The 15337-nt window shown below is 55.0% G+C and overlaps 1 protein-coding gene and 1 long non-coding RNA gene across 8 annotated transcripts in view; one reads left to right on the top strand and one right to left on the bottom strand.

Annotated features, from left to right (window-relative positions):
* Positions 1–15337, top strand: part of Prkag2 (protein kinase AMP-activated non-catalytic subunit gamma 2) — a 258824-nt gene that overhangs the window by 140824 nt on the left and 102663 nt on the right. The window lies entirely within an intron of this gene.
* Positions 4741–11958, bottom strand: LOC120891785 (uncharacterized). The gene is made up of 3 exons (XR_013435505.1): positions 10858–11958; positions 8812–8980; positions 4741–7610 (listed from the first exon to the last, which is right to left on the bottom strand). It is a non-coding gene; the product is annotated as an uncharacterized LOC120891785 (long non-coding RNA).

Below are 15337 nucleotides of genomic sequence, written 5' to 3'. Positions count from 1 at the left end.
GGACCTGGGAGAGAAATGTGAACGAGGGAGAGGGTGGGAATATTTGGGGAAGCCTCACTAGCAAGTGCATAGGCCCCGAAAGGAAGCACCGCTGTCACCGAAGCCACGGGTGGACAGGGAGGCCCCGGGGGCCGGGCGAAGGAGGAGATGGGAAGGGAGCTCCGGCGAGGCAGCCGGCAGACTGCGGGGTCGCCCAGCCGGTGCCTGAGCTGCTGCCAGGTGTGATGGGCAGAGCCCGGAGCCGAGGAGCACAAGGCCGGCTCCTCCGTCCACTGTGGGAAGAGGACAGACTGCAGAGGGCAGGAGTGAGCCGAGGCAGGGACGCTGCTGAGGGCAGCACAGCTCCGGGCCTGGCCTGGCAGTTCAGGCAGCAGCAGGGCTGTGGACACGGTGGCCGCACTGCAGCTGTGTTTGACCAGGTCACCTGGTAGACATGCAATGCTGGTGTCAGGGAGGCCTCGGGCCATCAAGTGGGGTGCCAAACGCTGGGCAGGACATGTCCAGGCAGTGCAGGGAGAGGTGGAGGGTCCAGGACTAAGGACGTGTGCCAGAGACTACTTTGAGGCTCCTCTGGAGAATCATTGGCCTTTGTCACCTCTGCACCTGCACATCAGAGCCTGAGCGTAGGTAGGAGAAGCCAGCGCCAGAGGACAGTCATTCTATCAAGATGGTGGCACTGACCGGGAACTGGGTCCTACACGGCACTGGTTCCTGCCTCTGGCCTCAGATCATCCTCTGGACTCTAGACTGCTCCAGGGGGCTCTTCTGTCAGTGCTTCTCCTCCTGAAAGTCCTTCCGGAGTATGAAGTGGCCACAGAGTCTCCCGTGCACCTCATGTCACTCAGTGTCACACATCACTCAGTGATAGGGCAGTGGGGTCCCGTCTGTGGCACTGTTCTGTTTATTCAGGACCATGTGAGCAGGCTTCCTCGCTCGGTGGACCCCAGCAGGGCGGCTCTGTTCCCTTGACCTAAACTGGCTCAGGATCTGAAAGTCCAGCCTCACAAGTGCCTCCCTCTCTACCAGGAGAAGGCCAGGGACGTGGAGCGTGTTCGTGCTCCTTAGGAGATCTGGGTACACTTCCACCTCCACATCTTCTCCTCTTCTCGGGGCCAGGAGAGTCTCAGGTTGGCACAGGAGCATCGAGGGACCGTAACGGGCCTCCCTGAACAGTTCTGCCGAGGGCCGTGCCTGACCCTAGCAGGCGTTGAGATTCCACATTTGTCCCTCCCGCTTCTCTTTGTCCCACTTACCTTGGCCATGTCTAGCAGCAGCTGGCTTCGTGGAGTCACTGGAGGTTTGGACCCAGGGGTCTTGGTTCCAGTCCGGCTCAGCTGAGAGCCCCTGGATGACTCTTCATCTCTTGCTACTTTCATTTACCCAACTTCACAACAGAGGCCCGCCACTGAGGATGGCAGTGGCCGATTCATGCAGAATGGTGTTTCGGGGCCTTTCTTTTTGCCCCCTTACACCCACCTTGAGACTTTCTGGCTAAACATCAGTCCTGTTCACTCCTGGCTCTCCTGCTGTGGGCCAGTGCTGGCTTCTGCCTGTGCTTCCGCTGGCCGTCACGGCCCCCTGGGGAAGCCGGGCTCCTCTGCAGGCTGCACAGCCTGCTCTGAGCCCCTGGGTGTGGGCCCCACCCTGGGACCCGCCTTGTTTAACTTGGCAGCTGGGGGGCGCACTCAGCTCCTCTGCATCCTACCACTCTTCAGGGCAGAGTCGGCTCGCCTCGGCTCCTCTCGGGGCTCAGGGGTTAGGTGCAGCACTGATGGCTGGGCTTTGTTTTCAGAACGGAGCAGCTCAGGGAGCACCCCCTAGAGAAGGGTACAGATGACTGTCACCAGGGAGATCACCTTTGGCGTCTGATCTTCATTCCTCTCCCCAGACCTCGACTCTCTTGAGCTTTGAAAACCTTTGGGGAGCTGAGAAGCATGCTGGAGGGCAGATGGGCATTTCCAGGAACGTCCCTGGGTGGTTGCAGGCAGCAACACCTCTTTCTCCATCCCTTCAGGGACCTGGCTCTGCCATTCCGTGCTGGTGACCACCGAGAACTGGCCTTGAATAGGGCACTGCCGTTAGTTTTCCTGCAGAAAGCTGCCGTCTAGCCGGGACAAGGCACCGTGCAGATGGGAAGAGTCTGGGAATGGAGGTCTAGTTGCTGGGACTTGTCCTCTGACCAGGTGCTAAGTGTCTTAGGTAGCTTTTGGTCCCTCCCTGGGTTTTTCTTTCTGAAATGGGGAGAATGCAGCGGTGCAGACGCCAAGGCCCCTGTGCTGCCTCAGCAGAGCCCAGGGAACCATCTTCCCCTCTGGGGATGCCTGTGTGGTGTGTGTTACAGAGCCGTGTTCCTGTCGGTGCCTGCCAGCCAGCTGGCTCCAACTGGGCTGAGAGACCTGGGGAGCCACAGTGGCCCCAAGGCCAGGTTTGGGAAGCAGACGCAATTGCTGGAACACAACCCAGAGGAAGCCTCCGTGGAGCTTCTGCAGAGCCACACCCAGTCCTGCAGACAGCCCAGGGGGGCTGGTGTCTCTCCTCTGAACACTGTCCTTGGAAGAAAGTCAGAAGGTTTCAGCTTGAATTTCTATAAAAGCCATCATTTGCATTTCAAGTCTTGAAGCAGGAAGCAGGTCCTGGCGGCTGTTGCTCACATTCCCGCCCAGGTGGAGAGCTTGGCTTGTTCCTGACACTTCATCTTTGCAGTGAGTCATTGTCCCTAGTGGGGAGACCTCTGACCTTTCCAGGACCCTGCTTTCTGGAGAATCTGACTGGTTCAAAGCAGGGCGAGGCCAGAGCCTGCCCTCCTGGGCCCCTCTGTGACAGGTTTCTCAACTGCCTCACCTAGGCTAGTCACGGCCACCTACAAGGACAGCTTGGCTGTCCTTAAGGAGGACTTAGCTTGAAGCAGGTGCAGGATGGAACAGTGGTTACAAGGTTGGCCTTTGCCAGACTTCCAGAGTCGATGGGAGCTCTGGCACCAGCTCAGAGACCCACCGGCTGTGTGCCTAGGAGGAGGGTCTGCTGAGTCACACTGGAGTGTGTCAGAAGCTGGCATCTGGCTTTTGCACAAAGGAAGGGGGCATCTAGTCCCCACCTGCCTTGCAGTGCACAACACAGTTCCATATGAGGGTGGCTTCCTCTTTACCCTGAGAAGCAGGACACAGGAGACCCAGGCTCCGGGCTCAGAACTACCCTCAGCACAGAACTTGGGAGCCAGAGGGGTGGGGTCTTAACATGAGTGAGTAGGAATGCCCAGTCAAGGCAGCTGGGGAGAAGGCGCTGACCCAGGAGGGCCACCTTGAGGCCAGCCCTGGCTATTCGGTATGACACCCCTTGCAGAGTGGACAGGAGGGGAAAAGTCAGCCCCTGGCTCTTGCTCCAGAATGTGGACCCCAGAGTCTGGGGACCTAAGCAGGGAGTCTGGAATCGATTCCGATCCTGACATTCACTCGAGAAGGACCTTAGGGAGCAGATCCTGGACGAACACAACTGTCTTCTTTCTGGGCCCCTGGGAAGACCAGCCGTCCTTAACTTGCTCATCTTCCTTTTTGAAGAGTCCCAGTTTCCCTCACGGCTGCCCACAGTTGCTCATGTGGACAGACCCAGTGAAGTCCCTTGTCCCCTTAAAATAAAAAGCAACTCAGGAGCTGGCCTGACAGGCCTCCTGAAAGTCAGACTTCAGATGGAGTGAGGGCAGGGCCCTGAGTGACGTCCCTGTCCCTTCTAGACAGAGACACACCCACCCCGCATGGACGATCCAGAAAGGCCCCCAGCCATCTCCCACGCATTCTTTCACATAGTGTGTGGTTACATACCCACGCTGTTCTCAGCTCCAGGGTTAGAGCAGGCAGGAGGACAGGCAGCCTTTGCCCTCTCTGTCTGTCCCAGACGGGGGTCCCCAAGCCCTGTGTTGTGTGACCCGCAGATGTTTGTGGACAGATGCATCTGTGTGCTCAGCCTGCTGGGCTAATCCTGGGAGGGGATTAGTGCTCCCCAACCAACTTTCCCAGCAGGATTAACTTCCAATTCTTGTACATCTGTGTGCACGTGTTTTACGACCAGATTGAGAAAAGGAACAAACTCGATAATCTCTTGTTTTCTTGGTGTCGCTCTGAAGGAAATGGGCTTTTCTCTTATCGGTTGGAAGGAAAAGGAAACCTGACGTCTCAGCCAACTCTGATATCGGAGGTGTTTCCAAAGCTCGATGACCTGATGGCTTCTTAACAGCTTTTCGACGCCAGTGCCCCAGCACCGCGCAGCCAAAAGCTCAACCCAGTTGCGTTGACATTTATCCCAATGTTGGAAATTTCTCAGTTGTCACAAATGTTCCCGGCATCTGCTTCCTCTCTCAGTGGGGGCTTCCTCGGGGCACCCAAGAATACCTGCTCAGTTCAGGGGTGTTTCCTGTTGTGGGGCTGCCAGGGCCGTCCCACACGTGTGTGTTTTGGGGACATGCTCCGTCCAATCAATCCCAGGCTTCAGAGTTGTCCCACCTGGTGGGCTACTTACCAGCCTCAGTCCTGCTACGCTGGCCTGGGGGATGAACACTCTCTGTCCCTGGCCTGGGCACCCTGGAGTGCAGGTCACAGGTGTCTATGTGTGTAGCATTGGCCACGTTGGCCCAGCACATTGGACGTGTCCCACAAATGCCCAGAGTTAGCTCCTCCCCTCTCCTCCTCTCCCTATAATATCTTTTGCACTGAACCAAATACAGCAAATAAAAGCAAACAGCAGTTTTTTAGATATATTTTTATTTGTAGATAGACACCATATCTTTATTTAATTTATTCATTTTCATGTGTGCTGAGGATCAAATCCCATGCTTCATGCATGTGAGGCAAGTGCTGTACCACTGAGCCACAACCCTAGCCCCAGCAAGCAGCAGTTTTTGTGAACACATGTATGAGATGTTCCAGCACATTCTATAAGAACCCCAAAGTGGAAATGACCGCCTGTAGCAGCAGAAACGATCAAGACTCAGCAGTAAATGTGTGTGATGGGCTATTCTATGACAACAGGAATAAACTGTCTCCGGCGATGTGCTGTGGTAGTGCTGAATCTCACAATATCAAGCAAGAGAGGCTGGATGTCACAGCATACAAACAGTATGGTTCCGTGTGAATAAAATACAAAACCCACGTGCGGAGTTAGAATCACAGTGGCCGTGGCGTTAGGGGAGATGGTCTGTGCACAGCAGGAAGCCTGAAGGGGGCTTGTGGTGGGCAGCAATGTCCCTTTCCACGATGCTCTCACTCACAATCTGTGTGCTTTTCTGTGTGAACACTCTGATTAAACATGTTAAAAATCAGCAACAAGACACCATGGGAGGAGGGAAGTTCTCTGGGTAAATTTCTATGGCTATAACTGAGGGGTGTGAGCGGCTGCCAGGCCTGTAGCCACAGCGAGGAGAAGAATCCCTGCCATCCAGACAAGACACTGGGGGAGAGCGGGAGAACTGCCCGTTGGTGAAGTAAGTTGCAAACACAGTGAGAAGCAGCCAGAGGGCCCTGAGAGCAGGCTTTCTTGCTCGGAGCAGCCAAAGCCTCTTTGCAAGCAGAAGGCCCAGAGCAGAGGGGGCCCCCTTTTCCTTTTTCCTTCGTTGCCTCTGGCACCCACTGATGAGTAAGTCAAAGCAGTGTGATGGCACTCAAACCAGATGACGTGGGTGGCCAGAAGGGAGGTGGCGGGCTGGTGTGCTGCTTGGAGCTGGGATGGAGAGAGGAAATGGCCCCTGGAGAGGTGAGCGGGGACCAGCTGTCCCTCAGCACTTTTAGCATTCCCTTGGCTTTGAGGTCTCCAGATGTCACCCCAGCTCCTGGCATCAGGCCCTGCGGGCTCTGGCCCTCCCCTTATTCCATCCCCCGACTCCCCCAGTCAAAACTTAGCCACCGAGGCTTCTGAGTCCCCTGGGACTTCACTCTGATAATTAATTCATGCTCAGGTCTTATTATCTACCAATATGAGGGAGGGCTTTCTCCTGAGAGCATTGTAACTTGGGACTCTGGGCCTACAGATGCCTCCACCCAAGGAATGAATTATTAACAAGTGAGTGTCAAACTTCAAAGTCGCGTTTGCCTGTGCACAGAATGCATGTGGCGGTGCCCTAGCAGATGGGGAAGGAAGATGAGCATGCATAAAAGATAAGGAAGGCGAGCAGATGGGTGCCAACCCCCGCCAGGATGCTGGAGCAGCCTCATTCTGCGGATCGGTGTCTCAGGTTCAGGGTGGACCCACCCCGTCGGCTACCTCCTATACACACGATGAGAATGCTGGCCTAAATGTCAGAGTCGGCTCCCCTTGTTAGGGACAATGTTCAAGGACCATTTGGTTTCCCTTTGATGATGAGGGACCGAGAGCAATGATATGAAGACTGTGGAAGATGAGATCGGGCTACCCCACGACTGTTTCTGAAAATCTGTTGATCTTTGCTTCTTTCTTATAAAATGCATGCCGTGGTGCACTGTCCAATCGAATGGTCTGCAAAGCGGAAGTGTTCCTTATCTGTGCTGTTTAACCTGGTACCCCTGGATACTGAACGCCAGAAATAGGGACGTGGTGACGGATTCGCTCCCAGGCCTGAGGCAGCACAGCATCATGAACTGGGTGGCAAGGAACAGCAGAAACGTTGCCTCACAGTCCTGGAGGCAGGAAGTCTGAGATCAGAGTGTCCAAATGTGGTTCCTCCTGTAGCTCCGGGGAAGAAGCTGCTCCATGCCGGTTCCCTAGCTTCCGGCACTTCTTGGCAAGCCTTAGAGTTCCTTGACATAAAACCACAGCACTCCAATCTCTGCCTCCATCTTTACATGGCCTTCTGCCCCCGTCCGTGTCTGTGTCCTCCTCTCATAAGGACACTGGTCACTGGATGAGGGTAACCAAGTGTGACCTCATCTTAACTTGATTACAGCTACAGTGGCCCAATTTCCAAATAAGATCACATTGGCAGGTCCTGGGGGTGAGGACTTCTGAGTATCTTTTTAGGGAGACACAACACAACCCATTAACAGCACCTAAAAAGCTGAATGCTTAATTTTATTTAATCATAACTATAAATAGCCAGATGTGCCTAGTGGCTGCCTCCGGAACAGCACAGTGAAGGCCAGGGAAGGGAGGCTCCCAACCATTCAGCATTTATATTCAGCGGCACCCTTGGCCCAGTGGGGCTGCTCTGCACCAAAGCCCCCGAGGAGTAGGAGTGGGGCAGGGGCCAGCTCCCACCCGACAGAGGAGGGAGGAAGAGGACAGGCAGGGATGGCATGCCCACTGGCCGTCCAGGCTGCCTGCAGGCTTTGTAAACTGGCCCTCTTGGAAATGCCCAGGGCAGGCTGTGTGACCCCTCCTGGTGTTCCCAGGCAGGATGGCTAGGTATAGGTATAGTCGGAAGAGTGTGAGGGTCAACCTAGGGCTGGTCACAAATCCTGACTCTCCCTGGACGGAGCTCACGGGGGTGGGAATGGAAGCAGCTGTGGCCCAGATGCTGCCCAGCAAGCTGCGCCTAGGCCCCAGGACGCGTGGCTCAGGGAGTCCCAGTCTTTACCTGGAACACAGATGATCCTCAGAGCCAGTGGCCCATGGGTGTGGTGTGGGTCTTGGACCAGCAGCCTCGGGGTCACCTGGAAACATGTTAGAAAAGCAAATTTCTGGATGCTCACCCAGATACAAAATCTGGACCTCTGATATGGGGCCTGAAAACCTGCAGTCTAACGAGCAAGCAGGGGATTCTGGTTCTGGCTAAAATGCTGGCTCCCTGGCCTACAGTTGGCAGGAGTGAGTCACTGGGGGCATTTGCAAAAGGTCAGGTTCAGGTGCCACAGCCCTGGGGGTGCTGGGGTCTGCATGTCACACTTACGCCCGGCAGAGTCCAGGCTGCCAGTCCTCAGATCACTCCTGGGAGCAGAGTCCAAAACTCTAAGCTCCACAGGGGCTGGAACCCTTCTCCGCCCCTCTCACTGTTCCCAATGCCCAGAGCCGAACCTAGCTTATGTTTCTTCCCTGTTCATTGGGCTTAAAATATTCGGGTGCAGGAGAGGGAGCTGGTAGAAGTCACCTCACACTGTCCTTGTGGGAGAAGAAAACATCATTTGCAATGATGATTCCAGGACCTGTTTCCTACTAAGTACTAAGACAAAAGCCACATTGCTCAGAGCTGCACTGCGAGATTTCAGGGGAGCTATTTCATTAATCTTGAGTAAAATATCGGCAGGTCTCAAAGTCTCATATGGAGGCTTCCTGTTTCCGCAGTTTGGGAGGACCACTGTGTGACAGTCCGTATAGCAGGCCACTGTCCTTCCACCATGTCTCTTGCCCACTCCCCGGCCACCCTCCATTTTACCTCAACTCTAATCATTCTCCAAGTCCAGCCACTTCCAAAACCCACGCCGCTCCTCCTCCACTCCATCCTCTGATGGCCAAGAGCATTTTTTCTAGATACCAGGCTTCATATCCTACTTAATTTTTGTTTCTTTCTTTTTTTTTTAGATAGAGAATTTTAATATTTTTTAGCTTTTTCGGCGGACACAACATCTTTGTTTGTATGTGGTGCTGAGGATCGAACTCGGGCCGCACGCATGCCAGGCGAGCGCGCTACCGCTTGAGCCACATCCCCAGCCCTAATTTTCATTTCTTTATGAACGTTTTTTCCCCCAAAGAGGATTCAAGGTGTGCTTCAATCCAAGGGAAAGTCGGCATTTCAGCCCCGGGGTTGAAGCCTCTGCCTGTCTCCCAGTCTCCCTGTCTCCTGTCTCCTGGGCCTCAGCCAGCAGGGGCGGGGAGCGGCCTTGTGGGGGATGTCAGTGACTTCAGGCAGACCCCTACCTAGGAATGGGAACTGCAGGCAGGTCATCCTGATGTGGTGGCGTCCTCCACTCTCTCACTGAACTGCTGGTGACCACTGAGGCTTGTCATTCTTTTTCACTGCCCGTCAATGAGGTGAGCCGATTGCAGAGATGGGTCTTCACAGCAATGGCACCTCCACCTCTGAGTGCTGTGGAGGGGGCCGAAGGGCCAAGTCCCAGGTCTGGACAGGACTGCCAGGGGCTGGTGCCGGTATTTGCTGCATCTGTCCCCCTGCTTGAGATGTGGGTTCCCTCCGAAGTGGTCCTGGGCATAGGGCTCAGGGCAGGGGGTTTGTTTGGGAGATGACCGCAGTGAGGACATTGAGGGATGGGCAAGTGGAACGGAGAGCAAGAAAAGCCCCAGAAGCACCCCTGCTAAGAGGGTGGCCGTGTGGACCCCTGGAGCTCAGCCTCACTGGATCCTTTTGACCTATGGGCTGAGTATGCCTCAGAATTATCCCCTGGTGGACAGAAAACGGGGGGACTTCCCCCCTCTCAGGTGGCCCAGAGCTTGTGGATGAAGGAAACTCTCTGGTGCCGAGGGGCATACCCACCCAGCTGCAGGAGAACTCAGTGGGCAGCACCTGAGGCTCAGGGAGCCAGCACCCACTTCATGGGGGGTTAGAGGGGGGAAACACCCAGACCCGCACATCCTTCTGCGTTGCCCCGGGACACACCATCCGCCTGTGCACCATGGGGGCCCAGGAGAGAGGCCTGCAGACATGCTCCTTGAAGCCTGGGTCTGCCGGACCCTCTGTGCTCATCGGTCCCTATTCTGGTGACCTTGAACTGCTGGGTCAATGAGGTAAAAGGCCTAGGTGCAGAGAAGCCCCATTTTTGTGGCATTTTGTGGGATAGGGCTCTGATTCTCCAGGATGCTGCTCCCGACACCCGCCTACCTCTGTCCCTCCCATGTCACCCTCTATGTTGGATCCCTACCCTCTGCCCACAGCAGTCAGAGGTCACCCTGTCATGAGGAACCCATAAGGGTTGGGCATTGTTATCCATCCAACTATCCAAACCAGAAACTGGGGTTCCCCTCCTTCAACCCTCACATCTATCTTCCCACCACCCCAAGCCCAGGTTCAGGCTCAATTCAGGCTCTTACTGTCTCTACCCAGGTGACTGCTGTGGCCCTTTGGCCAGGTCACCCCGCACACCCAGGACACAGCTTGCCACCTTCCGTGCTCCTAAGTGCACCCACCCACCACTGCCAGCCCCCGACAGGCAAGACCCCCCCACAAGCAGCTGCACCATGCTGTGTTCTGACCACTTCAGGCCCCCCTGTTCCCAACTTGTCTCCCAGGTTGCACATGAGGAGCCCTGTCAACTGGTTCTCACAAGTCCTTGGGGATTCAGCTCTGTACCCCTCCCCAGGCTGAAGCCCCTCCCCCACCCACGCTGCCTGACTTCCCTCCCATTGACCCAGACATCCCGTCATGCAGCCACCCTGCCACTGGGTCTACCTGCCCCCCAAGGACAGCCCAGCCCATGTTTTCATCTCTCCCACAAAGAATTAGTGGCCAGTGAGAGAGAACAGGATGCTGAGCCTGCAGGTGGCAGCCACCAGGCTCCAAGGAGAAGGCTTCCTCAGCTCAGGAGAGCAGCCTGTGGCTCTGGGCTTCCCAGCCTGAGGACCTGTGTGGAGACAGCGCGGCTGGCCTCTGCCTCACCCCTGCCTTCCACCCGCCCCCGCCAGCCCTTTTCTTCTGGTGCCTTGGAATCTACTTGACTTAAAAAGAGAACTGAGGTTTGCCAAGTTCCACCCACCCCTGCATCTCAAAGGTTTCAAAGGTTTTAAAACCAGCCCAAGGTTTTAAAATGCAAGACCCTGTGGTTTTAAACGCTGGACAGGACAGGTGGAAGGTTGAGTTGAGGAGGAACAGCGTGAAACCTTTTGTAATTAGGGGGCTAGTTGGTCTCTTTTAGGGGAATGTTTAGACCAAAAAAAGAAGACCTGGTTCTGAGACGAGCCATGATATTCAGGACTGAGTGACATACAGGCCAGGGCCCCCCACTTTCCTACCTGCCCCAGGCCACCAGAGCAGCCGCTTCACCTCACCAGGGTGAGATCCCGGCCGGGCTATCCCTGAGCTCCCCGACACGGCTTGGTCTGGAGCTGGCTGCTCCCCTGCCCAGGCTGCCGCACAGTGGAGTGAGCAGGGTCAGGTGCACAGACAGCTTCCTCCAAGAGCACAGTTAGTGTGACTGCGCCTTGTCAGAGTCATGCTCTGCATATTAAAGAAAAAGGAAAAGAGAGGAGGAGGAGGAGGAAGGAATTCACGGGTGAAGAGAACAAAGACCAGCTAGGCTCCTGGCGGCCTGCCAGGGCTGGGAGGGGGCTCCACTGTGAGGCCAGAGCCCTGAAGCCCATCTTCAGGGTTGTTGGGCAACGCGGGTGGGCATCGAGGCACACCTAGGACCCCAAAGCTGTGGTGTCACGTGTACACTGGTGGGCTCACTTCCTCTCCCCCGGGAATCCTGGGATTGCTGTGCTGATTGTTAGAGGAATCATGCCCGTGGTTTCCACCTCTCTACAGGGCATTAAAACCGCCAAGTGGGCCTGATTTTGAGGTTGCAGGCCAGGGGTCCCTGCACCTGCACTAAGGGCCAGGCTGGGACCCAGCCTTACAGCTGCTGCCCAGACCACTTCGAAGATAGCCACCTTCACTCAGTCTCTAAAGCTGCCCAGCCGGCTGAGCTGGTGGTGCTGCCCGCGTCCTGAGCTCAGATCTGTTTGTCCCTTTCGGCCATCATGAACTGAGGCCCAGGTGGAAATCATGCCTAACTGGCAACAGCGCTGGAGTTTATTAGAGTCCTTGCAGAATAGTTTGGAGGGGGGCAGGGGCCACGCAGTCCAGCCCTGGCATGGCATCCGTGCAAGGCTGCTCCCAGTGAGTCATGAAGGAGCATTTGCATGGGCAAGGCCAGGAAGAGCGGCAGGTGCCCACTAGCAGTCCCAGCTTGTCCTCTCTGGGGGTCTCTCAAAATAATCCACACTGGGCATCTTGCCGTCTCCCCACAAGGAGGCCCACAGGCGTTTCATCATGGATTTCTTTGGGAAAGGACCAGAAAGGAAGGTGGAGAAGCACCCTGGCTGGAGGTGGCAGACTTTGTGACTTTATGGTCAGGGCAGAGGGAGCAGGTTTGAGCCGTGACCAGGAGGAACAGGTGACCAGTGCTTTAATTTACACAACACAGAGTCACTGGACTGCGAGGAGCAGCAGGCTCTATGCCCAGAGACACACCCCACCCCCTCCTCCTGTTATGTCACCACGACAGCCCCACGGGTGTCATGTAGATGTCACATTACCCTTGGCAGGGCTTTTCAGATAGCACATCGGAAACTTGGCTGTGGGAGGGCAAGCATGTCTGACTCCCCCTGCCCCTCCCTGCCTCGGGCCTGCTGACTGGTCCTGGGTCCTGTGACCATGTCCTGGCATCCCTTACACATCCAGAGACCAGAAGGAAGTCACCAGCACTGGCACAGGCTACAACAGACAGCTCCTGACCAGGAGGGACAGGGGTGTCCCCAGGAAATGTTTAGGAGCCATGTGTCCATCAGTTGCTCCTGGTGCTGGGCCCTGGCCCGGGGCCACAGAGGAGGATGGTGGAGTTGGTGGGGTTGGCAGTCTCCCAGGAAGGACACAGCAATAGTGGAGCTGTGCAAAGCCAGGAGGGAGTGTTAAAGAAAGCACCTTGTGTCTGTGTAGGTGTGCGGACGGACACCGTGTCGTTGTCTGAAGGAAGAGGGGACTCCAACACTGGCTGCCACGTGGATGGGCCTGGGGAACATGGTGCTGAGAGGGACACCCCACTCTGACGGGTCCCTAGAGTGGTCAAGTGCACAGACACATACAGTAGAACAGCGTGTGCCGGGCTGGGGAGGCCGGTGGGAGTTGGTGTTCCGAGGTCGGTTCCCGCCTGGGAGATGCCGGCTCCAGCGGGTGGTGTAGCGGCTCCACAGCCAGGCGAGCGTGCTTAGTGCCATTGAGCTGCAGCTTCCAAGAGGTCAGGATGGTGCACTGCCTGTCGTGTGCATTTCTCAAAGTAATTCTTTGAGAAATATCAGACAATTTTGATCAACAAAATAGCTTACTCTGTGTCTTGGCCTCTGTGGGCAAAGGGCCATAAGCTGGGAAGCTAATAAGCACCAGAGCTCAGGCTCCGGGGCACCAGGCCTGCCCTGGTGACAGATGTCACCGGCCTCTCCCTGTGGTGGAGCAGCACAGGCTGTCTGGGCACAGTGTTGTCCTCAGGAGCACAGGAAGGGGTCTGAGTGACAGCACCTGGCTTCTGAGCCTCCAGGGCATCCAGAGTGGAGAAACTCACCCCCAGCCCCAGCATCGGCTCCATTCCGTCTCCTCCTGGGAGGAGGCCAGAGGAGAGGAACCCAGCTGCCGTTTCCATTTGAGGTGGTCTTGGGCCTCAGGGCCCAGGCCAGGCTTCTACTCCCTCAGGAGTGGCCCCAGGCCCCTGTTAGCCACGTTCATAGACAAGCCCCCAACTCACATTAGAGCACTTGTAAAAGTCGGGATCACTGAGGTACACTTTACAGACAATAAAATTTGCTCTGTATTGTTCCATTCTGAGGATTCTGGCCAACACAGTTGTGTAATCCCCACGGCCACCAAGATCAAGAACAGCTCCATCACCCCCTAGAATTCCTGGGTGCCCCTTTCCAGCAGCTTCCCCCAGGCGTAGCAAATGCTGAGCTCTTTTTCTGTCTCCTCTGGTTTTGCTTTTCCCAAACTGTCCTAAGAATGGAAAACAGTCCCTACAGCCATTGGGGTCTGGCTTCTTTCCTTTAGCAAAATGCATTTGGGATTCCCTGTGTTTTTGCATATATCAGTATTGGTTCCTTTATTCCCAAGGGGTGTTCTAAGCATGGATGCACCAGGTGAAGCACATTTGGTTGTTTGCAACTATGAATAAAGCCATGACGAACAGTTGCACTCAGGGTTTTGTGTGAACTTAAGTTTTTATTTCTTCTCTGATGCCATTGCTGGGTGGTGTGGGAGATGTATGTTTAACATGAGGAACTATCATCTGCCAAAGTAACTGTGACATTTTGCATTTCCACAAGTGATTTCTTACCCAAATCCTCACCAGCATTTAGTATTGTTGATTTTTTTTTTTTAATGAGCGGATGTGTAGGTATCTTTCTGTGGCTTGGAGTTGCACATTCCTAATGATGAACGATGTCAAATATCTTTTCACATGTTTTTTTAATCACATGAATATCTTCTTCAGTGAGATATCTGTTTAAAATCTTCTCTCTACTTTGTTTTTTTTCCTTGTTATTGAGTTGTGATAGCTTTTTACATATTCTGGGTCCAAGGCCTTTGTTGCGTGATTCGCAAATATTTTCTCCCCACCGTTTGTCTTTTTCCGTTTTCCTCGCCGTGTTTTTTTGAAGAGTTTGAGTCTTAAACGTTGATAAAATGCTGTTTACCCATTTGTTCTTTTGTGGGCTCTGCCAACTGGCAATTTGGTGAACAAAGGTGTCCCATGTGAGCATGGCACACTTGTGTGCTAGGACTGTGTGCCAGGCACTGTGCCACGCAGAAAGTACAGCAAGAGACGAGACTCACAGCCGCTCATGCTCAGTGTAGGAAACAAGATACACAGAGAAACAACCACGATGCACAATAATTTTGTAACCTTGGAGTGTGTGAAGCGCATTTAAAAAAAGAGTGGCCTGCCCAAGGAACCAGTGACGGCCCTGCCAAGGATGGGCTTAGTCAACGACAGATGCTGGGCCTTGCAGTTGACCACAAGATGAGTGGGAAACTCCACTGCCCTAACCAGACTTCCAATTCTGGAGACTCAAGGAAGCAAGCACCCAAGAGGAGATTGGGTGGCGCAGCATGTACTAGTGGCTGTTGAACAGGGAGACCCAACACTACCCCCCAGTTGTGCTTCCAAATGGCCGTTTCCCTTCTGTGTGCTGTGCACAGCATCAGGGCCAGCCTCAGATCAGCAAGGTAGGAGGCCAGCTCATCAAGAGATGAATCAGTAGATGAGGTGTGTGGAAGGGCACGGGGACTTCCCGGGCCCTGACAATCTGCACACAGCAGCCCGAGTCCTCCCTCCCCAGAATCAACTGTGGTGGTGGATGTCTGGAAGCATGAAGAGTCCCAGGCACCCCAGAGAGGTGGCCCCTTTGCCAGTTCCTTCTGATTGGATTGTGACCTCTCTATTAAAAACACCAGGAAAAATGCCACTGTGATTCTGTAATCTTTCATTATGGCCCTGGACTCCTGCGGTTGGTGTCCTGTTGAGGGGTCGCAGTCCATCCTGGGTTTGTGGTTCTGGATGGTTCTGGGAAGGGTGCAGCCAATACCCTCATTTCCACCGGGAGACACGTGACTCCTTCCTGGGCAGCTCGCCTGCCTCTCCTGCCCGCTCCGTGGAGAATCTGACCCATTCATCGCTGCAGGCAGATGACCAGTGCAGCTCACAGCCTTTCTTCCTGGTGTGAAGGGGGGGAGCTGACCTCTCAG

The sequence above is a fragment of the Ictidomys tridecemlineatus genome, chromosome 2 (genome assembly GCF_052094955.1).
Source record: "Ictidomys tridecemlineatus isolate mIctTri1 chromosome 2, mIctTri1.hap1, whole genome shotgun sequence".
Classification (NCBI taxonomy): Eukaryota; Metazoa; Chordata; class Mammalia; order Rodentia; family Sciuridae; genus Ictidomys; species Ictidomys tridecemlineatus.
This window is presented reverse-complemented; position numbering and strand designations above follow the sequence as displayed.